Source organism: Apium graveolens, chromosome 3, assembly GCF_009905375.1.
Source record: "Apium graveolens cultivar Ventura chromosome 3, ASM990537v1, whole genome shotgun sequence".
In the NCBI taxonomy this organism is placed as follows: domain Eukaryota; kingdom Viridiplantae; phylum Streptophyta; class Magnoliopsida; order Apiales; family Apiaceae; genus Apium; species Apium graveolens.
This window is the reverse complement of record NC_133649.1, coordinates 44,644,478-44,655,068: the sequence shown is the minus strand read 5'-3', so window position 1 is coordinate 44,655,068 and position 10,591 is coordinate 44,644,478. Positions and strand designations below refer to the sequence as shown.

Here is a 10,591-nt window from a genome sequence, read left to right as displayed (position 1 = left end):
ATTATACTTTCTTCTATGCTGATCAAGAGCATGTACTTGGTTCTTTCTGTTGTAAAAGACAATGCATCTGATTTATATTATTTCTTACAATAGCAAACAGCACATGAGGATTTGATGTGATTCACGCGGCAACAATATAGGAGGAAGTCGCCATTCGTGTGTTACAAAACCAAAAGCAGTTGTACTGCTTTTCTATTTCTGTTCGATTCAAAGCTGCTGGCCATAAAAAGAAGTGAGATGCACGCGGGTCAATACAAACAGGGAAACAAGTGACGCACGTCACGCTCGTGTAAAGCTATCATCACAATAGGTTAAATGAGCCTGCCAATTCTGTGATTTTCTTTGCACATGAATTTCTTTTGATTTGTTTTACTATAGAAATACCTGCATCAATAACATGTGAGCTCCCTTTGATTTATATTACTCCTGCTTGTAATTCTTGTGTTTCTTTATCATTTGAAAACAGATACATACACCCTGCCAATTCTCCCATTGCCGAGTAAAGCTGACCTGGTTTCTTAAAAATAAATCGATTTTTTGGCTAGTAATTAAAAATAAACACTTGACATTTAAAATAAATAAATAAATAAACTTTGAGTTTATTTGTTTATTTAAATAAAATTCAAACATTAATGTTAATTTACCAAAATTAAATATTGATATTAAATTAAATAAATAAATGATATGAGTTTCATTTATTCATTTAATAAAAATCAACTTTTAATTTATTTATTTTAAAATTAATTTATGATCTTAAATTAAATAAATAAATGTAATAATTTTCATTTATTCATTTAATAAAAAATCAGTCATTGATTAAAAATAAATCCTGTAAATCCTCGGGATGTACTCCTCTGTATCTTCAGGCCTTCTAATCTCTGGGACTTTTTACCTCAAAATATTTCCAGACTCCTCGAGCACAAAATCCACTTAACAGTATTTCTAAAAATAATACTCCATTTCCTTTCACGGATCACTGACGTCTAGTGCACGGGTCTGGCTCACAGATGACTAATTCCGCTCTCAGGCCTTCGTATTATACCCGGACAAACCATTGTTATGTCTTCTACCAAATATAACCAACTACACTAGGAACCCTTGAGATCTTCACACTGATTCTGATAACTGCTTCGAATGACTCCAACCTTATTCCTCCGATGCCTGAACATATTAATGAACTTCATACGGATCGTTGTTGAGGTCTTCTTCACTGCATCTAACAAAACCTTTTGTGCATATACCCAATGGACAATTTGTACTGATCCTAGTGGAACATAGATTATTTCAAAGTCCTTGTTTTATGTTTAGTTATCCAAACCAGTATTGTTGAGTTAAACGTACAACTTCAATCTTGCTCAACAATATCCCCCTATTTGACTGTTACACCTGACGGTAAATAATAATGGAGAAGCAACAGTTTGGAGGATAACTCAACTAATCTTATCCAAAAATCTTCAATCAGCTTTCAACTTTCAATCCTGGACTTGGAAATAATTCTATTTTATATCTACCGCATCTTCTATACACATTCAGCTTCAACAGAGAACATATTCTTCGCTCCCTTATGTAAAGTTACAGATAAATACGTCTTCCAAATATTGTCATTAATCATCTTCAGATCTTCCCATAGAGCACATAGACACATTTTGGAATCCAGAACCAAAACCAATAATCTCTCCCCTAAGATGAAGAATCCCTTCCTTAGTACAATAAAGTTAGAAATCCCTCTTCTTAGTTACAGAAAGACTATCAGTTCATAATCTCTTTATAATCTTTTAGAATCCAGTACCAAAACCAATAATCTCTCCCCCTAAGATGAAAAATCCCTTCCTTAGTACAATAAAGTTAGAAATCCCTCTACTTAGTTACATAAAGACTATCAGTTCATAATCTCTTTATAATCTCTCCCCCTTAGTTGAGTAATCCTTCAAAATGTGTGACGGCCTCAACCCCGGATTCAGGAGTTGACGTCATCAATAACAATAATAACAACATAACATAATCCAACTCAACATTATTATATAAACACAACCCCTTTTTCCAAGATCTTTTCCAGGTTTAAGTATGACTTAGGTTACAATCATCAGAAAACCAATTTACTAAAGACAATCCTGACAATACTATCTTAATACAGCAACTCAACAGACCAACTTTGGTCTAACACAACTACCTCAGAGGAGCCCGAAGCGGAAGAAACTGGAACTCTGCCCTGACTATCACGGAAGCATCCCCTAGACATCTGCAATACATATACGAAACATTCTGCAAGGGTGAGCAATCAATTGTTCAGCAGTACCATTGGCAATCTGCCCAATTTGGTTCTCCAGAGTCTTGATAGAAACAGCCTGGCTTTGGCATATAAGAGCCTGGTTTTTGCATATAAGCCTCAACTCCTCCAATTCATATTTTTCATTCGAAGATTGACCTGCACCTCCATGAGTTTGTTGTTGAAGTGGGAGTTGTTGTATTGGTGTAAATTGTTGCTGAAAACCAGGATGATTGAATTGCTTGTTTGTAAACTATTGGAACGGCTGCTGCATCGCATTCTGATTGTTGCTCCAGCTGAAGTTAGGATGATTCCAGTTGTCATGATGATAAGTGTCTGGAACTGGTTGCTACGATCTCTAAAAGTTGATCACAAACTGAGTTGATTCACTAGATATAGCGCATTGCTCCGTCGCATGCGAACCTGCACACAGCTCACAAACTCTGGTTATCTGATTAACACCATAGTTAGCCAGAGAATCGATCTTTATAGACAACGCCCTTAGTTGAGCAGTGATAGTCGTAGCTGTATCCACTTTAAGAACTCCTGCTACCTTGCCGTATGGAAATCTCTGGGTTGGATACTGATATTCATTAGCAGCCATCAGTTCAATTAGATCATAAGCTTCCTCATAACTCTTTGCCCATAATGCTCCACCTGATGTTGTGTCGAGCATGGGTCTTGACGGTGCTCCCAACCCGTTATAGAAACAATTGATGATCATCCAATCAGACATTTCATGATGAGGACACTTCTTAAGCATCTCCTTGTAGTGCTCCCAAGCTTCACATAGAGATTCTCCCAATTGCTGCGTAAATTGAGTAAGAGTGTTTCTGATTGTAGCTGTCTTCACCATAGGGAAAAATTTAGTAAGAAACTTCTGAGCAAGATCCTCCCAAGTGGTGATAGAACCTGCTGGTAGAGAATGTAACCAGCACTTAGCTTTATCCCTCAGAGAGAATGGAAAAATCCTCAGCTTTATAGCATCTTCAAAAAAACCATTGAACTTGAAGGTGTCGCAGATCTCTATGAAATCCCTAATGTGCGTATTGGGATCTTCCGTTGGAGCACCCACAAACTGAACTGAATTTTGTACCATCTGAATTATGCCAGGCTTGATCTCAAAGGTATTAGCTGTGATAGCTGGCCTGACAATGCTAGATTGAATGTCATTGATCTTGGGTTGAGAAATATCCATCAAGGCTTTCGTTCGTGCTGCTGGATCTCCCATTGCAATGAGTACCTGAACCACAACAAGTAAACCGTGCAAGTAAAAGAGTCCGAGTCAGTGAACTTTAACGACCACTGATGACAAGCACATAACTAAAAATTAACAATGAGTCCCCGGCAGCGGCGCCAAAAACTTGTTAGGACGTTAACACGTGCTAATAATACACGTAAGTATACGCATTCGCAAGTAGTATAAGATTTAGATCAAATTCGTTCCCACAGAGACTCTTTGGTTAATTTAAGAATATGCACCTATTGTTAAACACGCGCTAATAATACACGCAAGTATACGAGTTCGCAAGTAGAATACGATATAAATCAGATTCGTTCCCATAGAGACTGTATTGGTTAACTAAGTAATTCTCGCACCTAAGCAATAATGTGTGGTTATTATCCAATACTAAGACGATAACAAAGTGAGATTGTTTATAACTAAGAATTACGCTAACAATTATAACTACGAGAATAAGATTGACTGAATTAATATGTATGACAAACATGGGATTCTAACTTCATTAAATACTTCATTCAATAGTCTTATTATTCTTAACCTTAGCATGCAATGGTGATGATACTAATCAGACAACACAGAACTGATAAACGCCAACTTTTATTGCACGAGTACCATTCTACCAGACATCCACAAAAGAGATAGAAGCTGAATAGGCACCAATTATATTGAGACCCTATATGTCTATAGAATTTGACAATATAACGGTTTAAGCACAAGTTATCTATCTTGATTACATAGGGCAAGTAAGATGGTTAAAATTACCTAAGAATCATGCATAACAAATACATGAACCTATGCTAGCATGGCAAGTTCTAAATTATTAAATTCACTTTCGCTTCATTAAGAATTAACACACTATCTTATAAGTTCGCGACGCTCATAAGACGAATACGCACAACCAATACTAGGATATCATACAATCACCACATACTAAGGCATCAAATAATTTAACTAAAGAAATCCATAAATAAATCCGCTAGAACCCCACGATAATGATTAGCCCATAATCGGACTCATCATAAATGTGGGTTCCGATGAAAACATGATATAGCAAACGTAGTCTTTATACGAATAAATAAAACCAAGTACAAACAAAAGTATAGGTTCAACAAAAGAAGAAACAAGCATCCAAGATTACAACTTAAAACAAAGATTCACAAGAATAAACTAGTTCGTCTTCGCCTTTGTTGGATTGTCCTATAGGTCTCTTATCGTCTTCTCCTTGTGCTCTGGTAAGTCTCCTTATTGAAAAACGACTTTAAGTTATCAATATATAGCAGTCCAATCATCCCAGGAGTCCAGAAAAAAGAATTGTAATAGAATCAAGATTTTGTTTATCCCGACCCAGCGCGGCCACGCGCTTCACCAGCGCGGGCGCGCTGACTTCCTGTACCCCGGCGCCGCCGCGCGCTTCATCAGTGCGGGCGCGTTGGACTTCTGCCAAAAACACTTCTTTTATTTCTCTTTATTCTTGCATCTTCGAGCCGGGTTTAACGAGCTTTTATTCTTACACCACCTTGACACCATATTAGCATCAAAATAATGTTAATTCACCTGATTCACAAATTAATGCCTGAAATGCAAAAACACTTGAAAACACGTTAAAACACAAATAACTTGAGTATAAATACACCAATTTAAAGTTTATTAGAGCATAAATAAGTGTCATAAATACCACTCAACATACCCCCAAACTTGAATCGATGCTTGCCCTTAAGCATACACAGACTCAAAGAACAAGAAACACAAATGCATGAATGCAACTAATATAAATGCATCGATCCCCAAAGAATAACTAAACCAATCAACCAGCAACACCTCAGCAAATGCAATTATTCGCATAAAGATCCACCAAATCTCATAAACCAACTTACACACCATAGACGTGCGTGTGTGCAAATGTTTACAGATGTACTATCGCAACTAGATCGACAATTATGACTCACTACTTATCAAAACAATCACAAGTTTATAAATAGAATAAAAGCTATACTCAAAATAACTTATAACACTTTAATTCTTATATCGAAGTTTTTTTTATGGATTCATGCTTTTATTTACAACAAAATAACACAATTATGCTTATTTGATCATGCAATGAGTGAGGTCCACAAAAGACTTATACAATAGCACCCATATAGCGAGCGTTTGGTTAACGGATCCCAGACTATCAAAGACTTAGGTCACTAGGCACAAAGTCCCCTAAGAACTTAATAACTCGAGTATTAAAGAGCCCACTCGTGATCAATTATACACAAGACTTATTCTTTTTTTTCTTTTCTTTTTTTTCTTCTTTTCTTCAACAATTTCTGAATGAGTGCGTTTCGCTCCATCTCATTCAACCCTAGACTACTCATAAAAATATGAGCCGGCTACTAGCCATTTGATACCTAGCTACACAACTAGCAATAAAATCCAATTTTTTTCCCCAATTTTAAAATATCCATGTCTTTTCTTATTAAGAGAATACCCTAAATTCTAAATATAAACAAGTGATTAAACCTCGACAAATCAAAAAACCATGATCATGATCTTGCACTCTAGCAACCTATAAGACTTAGTGAAATACAAGTGTGTCTAGCATGCAAATTAATCCAATAAGACTCAACATCGCTAAATACGACATCACTACACTAGCATCAATATCACCAATTAATCAGAAAAATTATCTAAGGAATCATGTCAAAATGCAAATGCATGAAACTAAATGAACAAAATATTATAAAACTACCAAAATAAAAATAAATAAATAAAACTACATGGAAAAATATGCAACTATATGAACTAAACTATCATGAACATGCAACTATATGAGACTCACACAAACATATTCCTTCAACTACTACCCCCAAATTTAAATATTCACTGTCCTCAGTGAAGGTAATAGTAAGGAATCAGGCATACCTACTATGAATCAGAATCCTCACCCTCAAGGGGTGGAGTGTCAGGCGTGTCAGGAGGCAGATACACAGAGTCCTCGCCAAATACTGGCCACTGAATGTCAACTCCTGTGGCTCTAAATGCAGTTCCAAGTGCCTGGGTGATATCGTGCAAAATGACTATGGATGTTGTGCATCGCATCCATCCAACTCGCAAGACGCCTATACTGCGTCAAACTCAAACCAGCTCCCATCTCCGCTCCTGCTACCTCCTCATGTTGCTGCTGCGACGAACCAACCTCCTATCCATACTGAACTCTCCAAGCTGCTCTACGGGCATGCTGCGAACCTCCTGCTGTAGTTGCTTCCATAGGTACACCTCCTGGAAAATGAGCATATGAGTAACCAAGCCCCTTAGGATCGGGCTTCCTTCCATACCACTCAACCATGTTGTATAGTGTAGAACTGTCAATAGGAGCACTGGGAATATGAAGCTGCTCATGTGTGGGCCAATGAACACCAACTGCCACGCACAACTTCGTCACAATGGACGCATACGGAATAGCCCCAGTAGTACCTCATCTCAAAAACTTCAGAATCCCCTGGTATATAAACATCCCCCAATCAATGTAATCCCCCTGCAAAATACCCCAAAGCAGACGAGCACCTCCACAGTAATCTCATGCACATGAGAAGATGGCATTTTGTTAGCACAAATAAACGAGTTCCAAGCCCGTGCATACCTGTTCATGCACGACGCAGGAAACGTGGAGAAATCAGTAGTGCCCCACTTGAACTTCCAATGAGTTTTAGGCACACAGAGAGTAGCAACGATGAGATCCAAATCAAAGTCCTCAGGAGTCTTATCGTTCCAAGTGTCCTGGCCTACCTTCCTCGTAGGTTTCTCAATCACCGTCCCGATAGCCTCAGCACTGTACTAAACAGTCCTCCCCCTCACCACCGTGAAACCATTCTTCTCCGCCTTAGCGTTGGTATAGAACTCCCGTACAACAGTCATGGGCACAGCAGCGGGAGCCTCACAAAAAGGAACCCAGCCCATCTCAAGCATCATCTCCAAAAGCTTACCATCGTTCCCTGATGGCAGAAAACCTCGCTCCTTAGCAATGGGCTTCGAGAGAAGCCTCATGTACTCCTCCTCAGCCTCGGGAGTAGAAAACCTTGGCCTTACACCACTCGTAGTTGAAGAATCGGTGGCGCTGCTTCCAACTTGTGTTCTTTGTCTCTTGGGGGCCATTGGGATTGAAAGAGAGAGAATAAAAGCTTAAGTGTTTAGAGATCGAATTTATGTTTGAGAGTTTGTGAATTGGTGGAATAGTTGTATGTAAGTGTATGTATTTATAAGTTGAGGGGTATGAATTCTATAAGGAATAGAAGTGGGAATTGATTATGGGAATCGTGGGAATAATAGAATTGATTAAGAGAGGGAATTATGGGATGTGGAAGAGTAAAAATCGGGTTGGAATTGATTATGGTTAAAAATCCAGATTTTCTCTTAAAACTGCCTTTTTATTTTTTTTTTGACGGGGACCCAGCGCGGCCGCGCGCTAGATCAGCGCGGGTGCGCTTGGTTACTGGAAAAATGGCACGGCCGCGCGCTTGGCCAGCGCGGGCGCGCCCAACTTCTGTACTTGGCCCTGAATTTTTTCCTTTTTCTGATTTTTTTGTGTTTTTCTCTTTTCTTCTTGCTTCCTCTACCTACTAATGTACAACATACTTGGGTTGCCTCCCAAGAAGCGCTTCTTTTACGTCGCTAGCTCGACGTAGAATCTTGAGATCAAATGGACAATAAAACGACACTAACCACCTCGTGGGTTGCCGTGTCAACGTAATAATGCTTTAACCGTTGACCATTTACCTTGAATGCTTGGCCCGAATCATTCTCAAAAATTTCCACCGCTCCATGTGGAAACACAGTTTTGATTATGAAGGGCCCTGACCATCTTGACTTCAACTTTCCAGGAAAAAGATGGAGACGAGAGTTGAATAGAAGAACTTGTTGCCCTGGCATAAATTTCTTGAGCACTAGACCCCGATCGTTCCACCTCTTGACTTTCTCCTTATATATTTTATTGTTCTCATAAGCTTGAAGTCGAAACTCTTCAAGTTCATTCAATTGAAGCATCCTCTTCTTTCCAGCCGCATCCAAGTCCAGATTTAACTTCTTCAAAGCCCAATATGCTTTATGTTCGAGCTGTACAGGTAAATGACACCCCTTACCGTAAACCAACTGAAATGACGACATTCCCAATGGAGTCTTATATGCTGTTCTATATGCCTAAACAGCTTCATCAAGCTTCAAAGACCAATCCTTCCTTGATGGACAAACCACTTTCTCCAAAATGCGCTTGATTTCTCTGTTAGATACCTTGGCTTGACCATTTGTCTGAGGATGATAAGCCATAGCAATGTGATGATTCACATTATACGACCCCTCATAACTGATTATGATTCTTGGAGTTCCAAACCTTGTGAATATCTGCTTGTAAAGAAAATTAAGCACCACTTTCGCATCGTTCATTGGCAATGCCTTAACTTTAACCCATTTCGATACATAATCAACCGCCAAAAAGATATACTGATTGTTACAAGATGAGACAAATGGCCCCATGAAGTCAATTCCCCAAACATCGAAGACCACAACCTCGAGAAGCACATTAAGAGGCATCTCATCCTTCTTAGACATATTACCCACACGTTGACATCGATCACATTTCAAAATGAACTGATGAGCATCTTTAAACAATGTCGACCAAAAGAACCTGCTTGAAGAACACGAGCTGCTGTCTTTTCTCCACCATAATGTCCTCCATAAGCCGTTGAGTGGCAATCTCGCAAGATCCCCTCGTTTCACTGTAAGAAATACATTTCCTGATAATTTGGTCAGCTCATTGGCGAAAAAGAAATGGCTCATCCCACATATACCACTTCACTTCATGAAGAAACTTCTTCCTTTGAGCATAAGATAAGTCGGGAGGCATGATATTACTCACAAGGTAATTTACAATGTCTGCAAACCACGGTTCTTCTTCTTGCACTCCAAACAGCTGCTCGTCAGGGAAAGACTCATTTATCAATGTCTTATCCAATGAAGTAGCATTAGGATTCTCTAAATGCGAGAGATGATCAGTAACTTGATTTTCAGTTCCTTTCCTTTCCTTGATCTCTAGTTCAAATTCTTGGAGCAAAAGAACCCATCAAATCAATCTAGGCTTCGAGTCCTTCTTTGAGACGAGATATCGAATTACAACGTGATCAGTGAAAACTGTCACCTAAGTCCCAAGTAGATAAGATCGAAATTTCTCAAAACCATAGATAATAGCCAAAAGTTATTTCTCCGTAGTGGTGTAATTCAGTTGAGCACCATTTAGAGTCTTACTAGTATAGTAGACCACATGAAATATGTTGTTCTTCTTTTGCCCAACATCTGCTCCAACTACATAGTCGCTTGTATCGCAAATCATCTCAAAAGGCTCATTCCAATCAGGTGCAGTTATGACAGGTGCCGTAATTAGACTCTTCTTCAATGTCTCAAAAGCTGCAAGGCACTCGTCATCGAACTTGAAAGGAACACCTTTCTCTAACAAACTGCACAAAGGCTTTGAAATTTTCGAGAAATCTTTGATGAAACGCCTGTAGAAACCCGCATGACCAAGAAAACTATGAATTCCTTTAACCGAAATGGGTGGAGGAAGATTTTCAATAACCCCCACCTTGACCTTATCCACCTCAAGACCCTTACTAGAAACCTTATGCCCGAGAATGATGCCCTATCGCACCATAAAGTGATATTTTTCCCAATTGAGAACCAGAGTGGTCTCAACACACTTCTTGAGAACATGTCCAAGATTTTGCAAGCATTCATCAAAAGAATCGCCAAAGACTGAGAAGTCGTCCATGAACACCTCCATATTCTGGCCAATCATGCCAGAAAAGATGGCCATCATACATCTCTGAAATGTGGCTGGCGCACCATACAGACTGAAAGAAACTCGTCTGAAGGCGAAAGTACCAAAATGGACAAGTGAAAGTAGTTTTCTCCTGATCTTCTGGAGTGATACAAATCTGATTGTAACCCGAATAGCCATCCAAAAGACAATAGTACTCATGACCGGCCAACCTATCAAGCATCTGATCAATGAAAGGCAAAGGGAAGTGATCCTTTCTAATGGCTTTGTTTAGCTT

The 10,591-nt window shown here is 38.9% G+C and overlaps 1 non-coding gene across 1 annotated transcript; it reads left to right on the top strand.

Moving 5' to 3' along the window:
* The first annotated feature begins 3,000 nt into the window (after positions 1 to 3,000).
* LOC141716227 (small nucleolar RNA R71) lies at positions 3,001 to 3,107 on the top strand. The gene has a single exon (XR_012572944.1). It is a non-coding gene; the product is annotated as a small nucleolar RNA R71 (small nucleolar RNA).
* Positions 3,108 to 10,591: the final 7,484 nt, after the last annotated feature.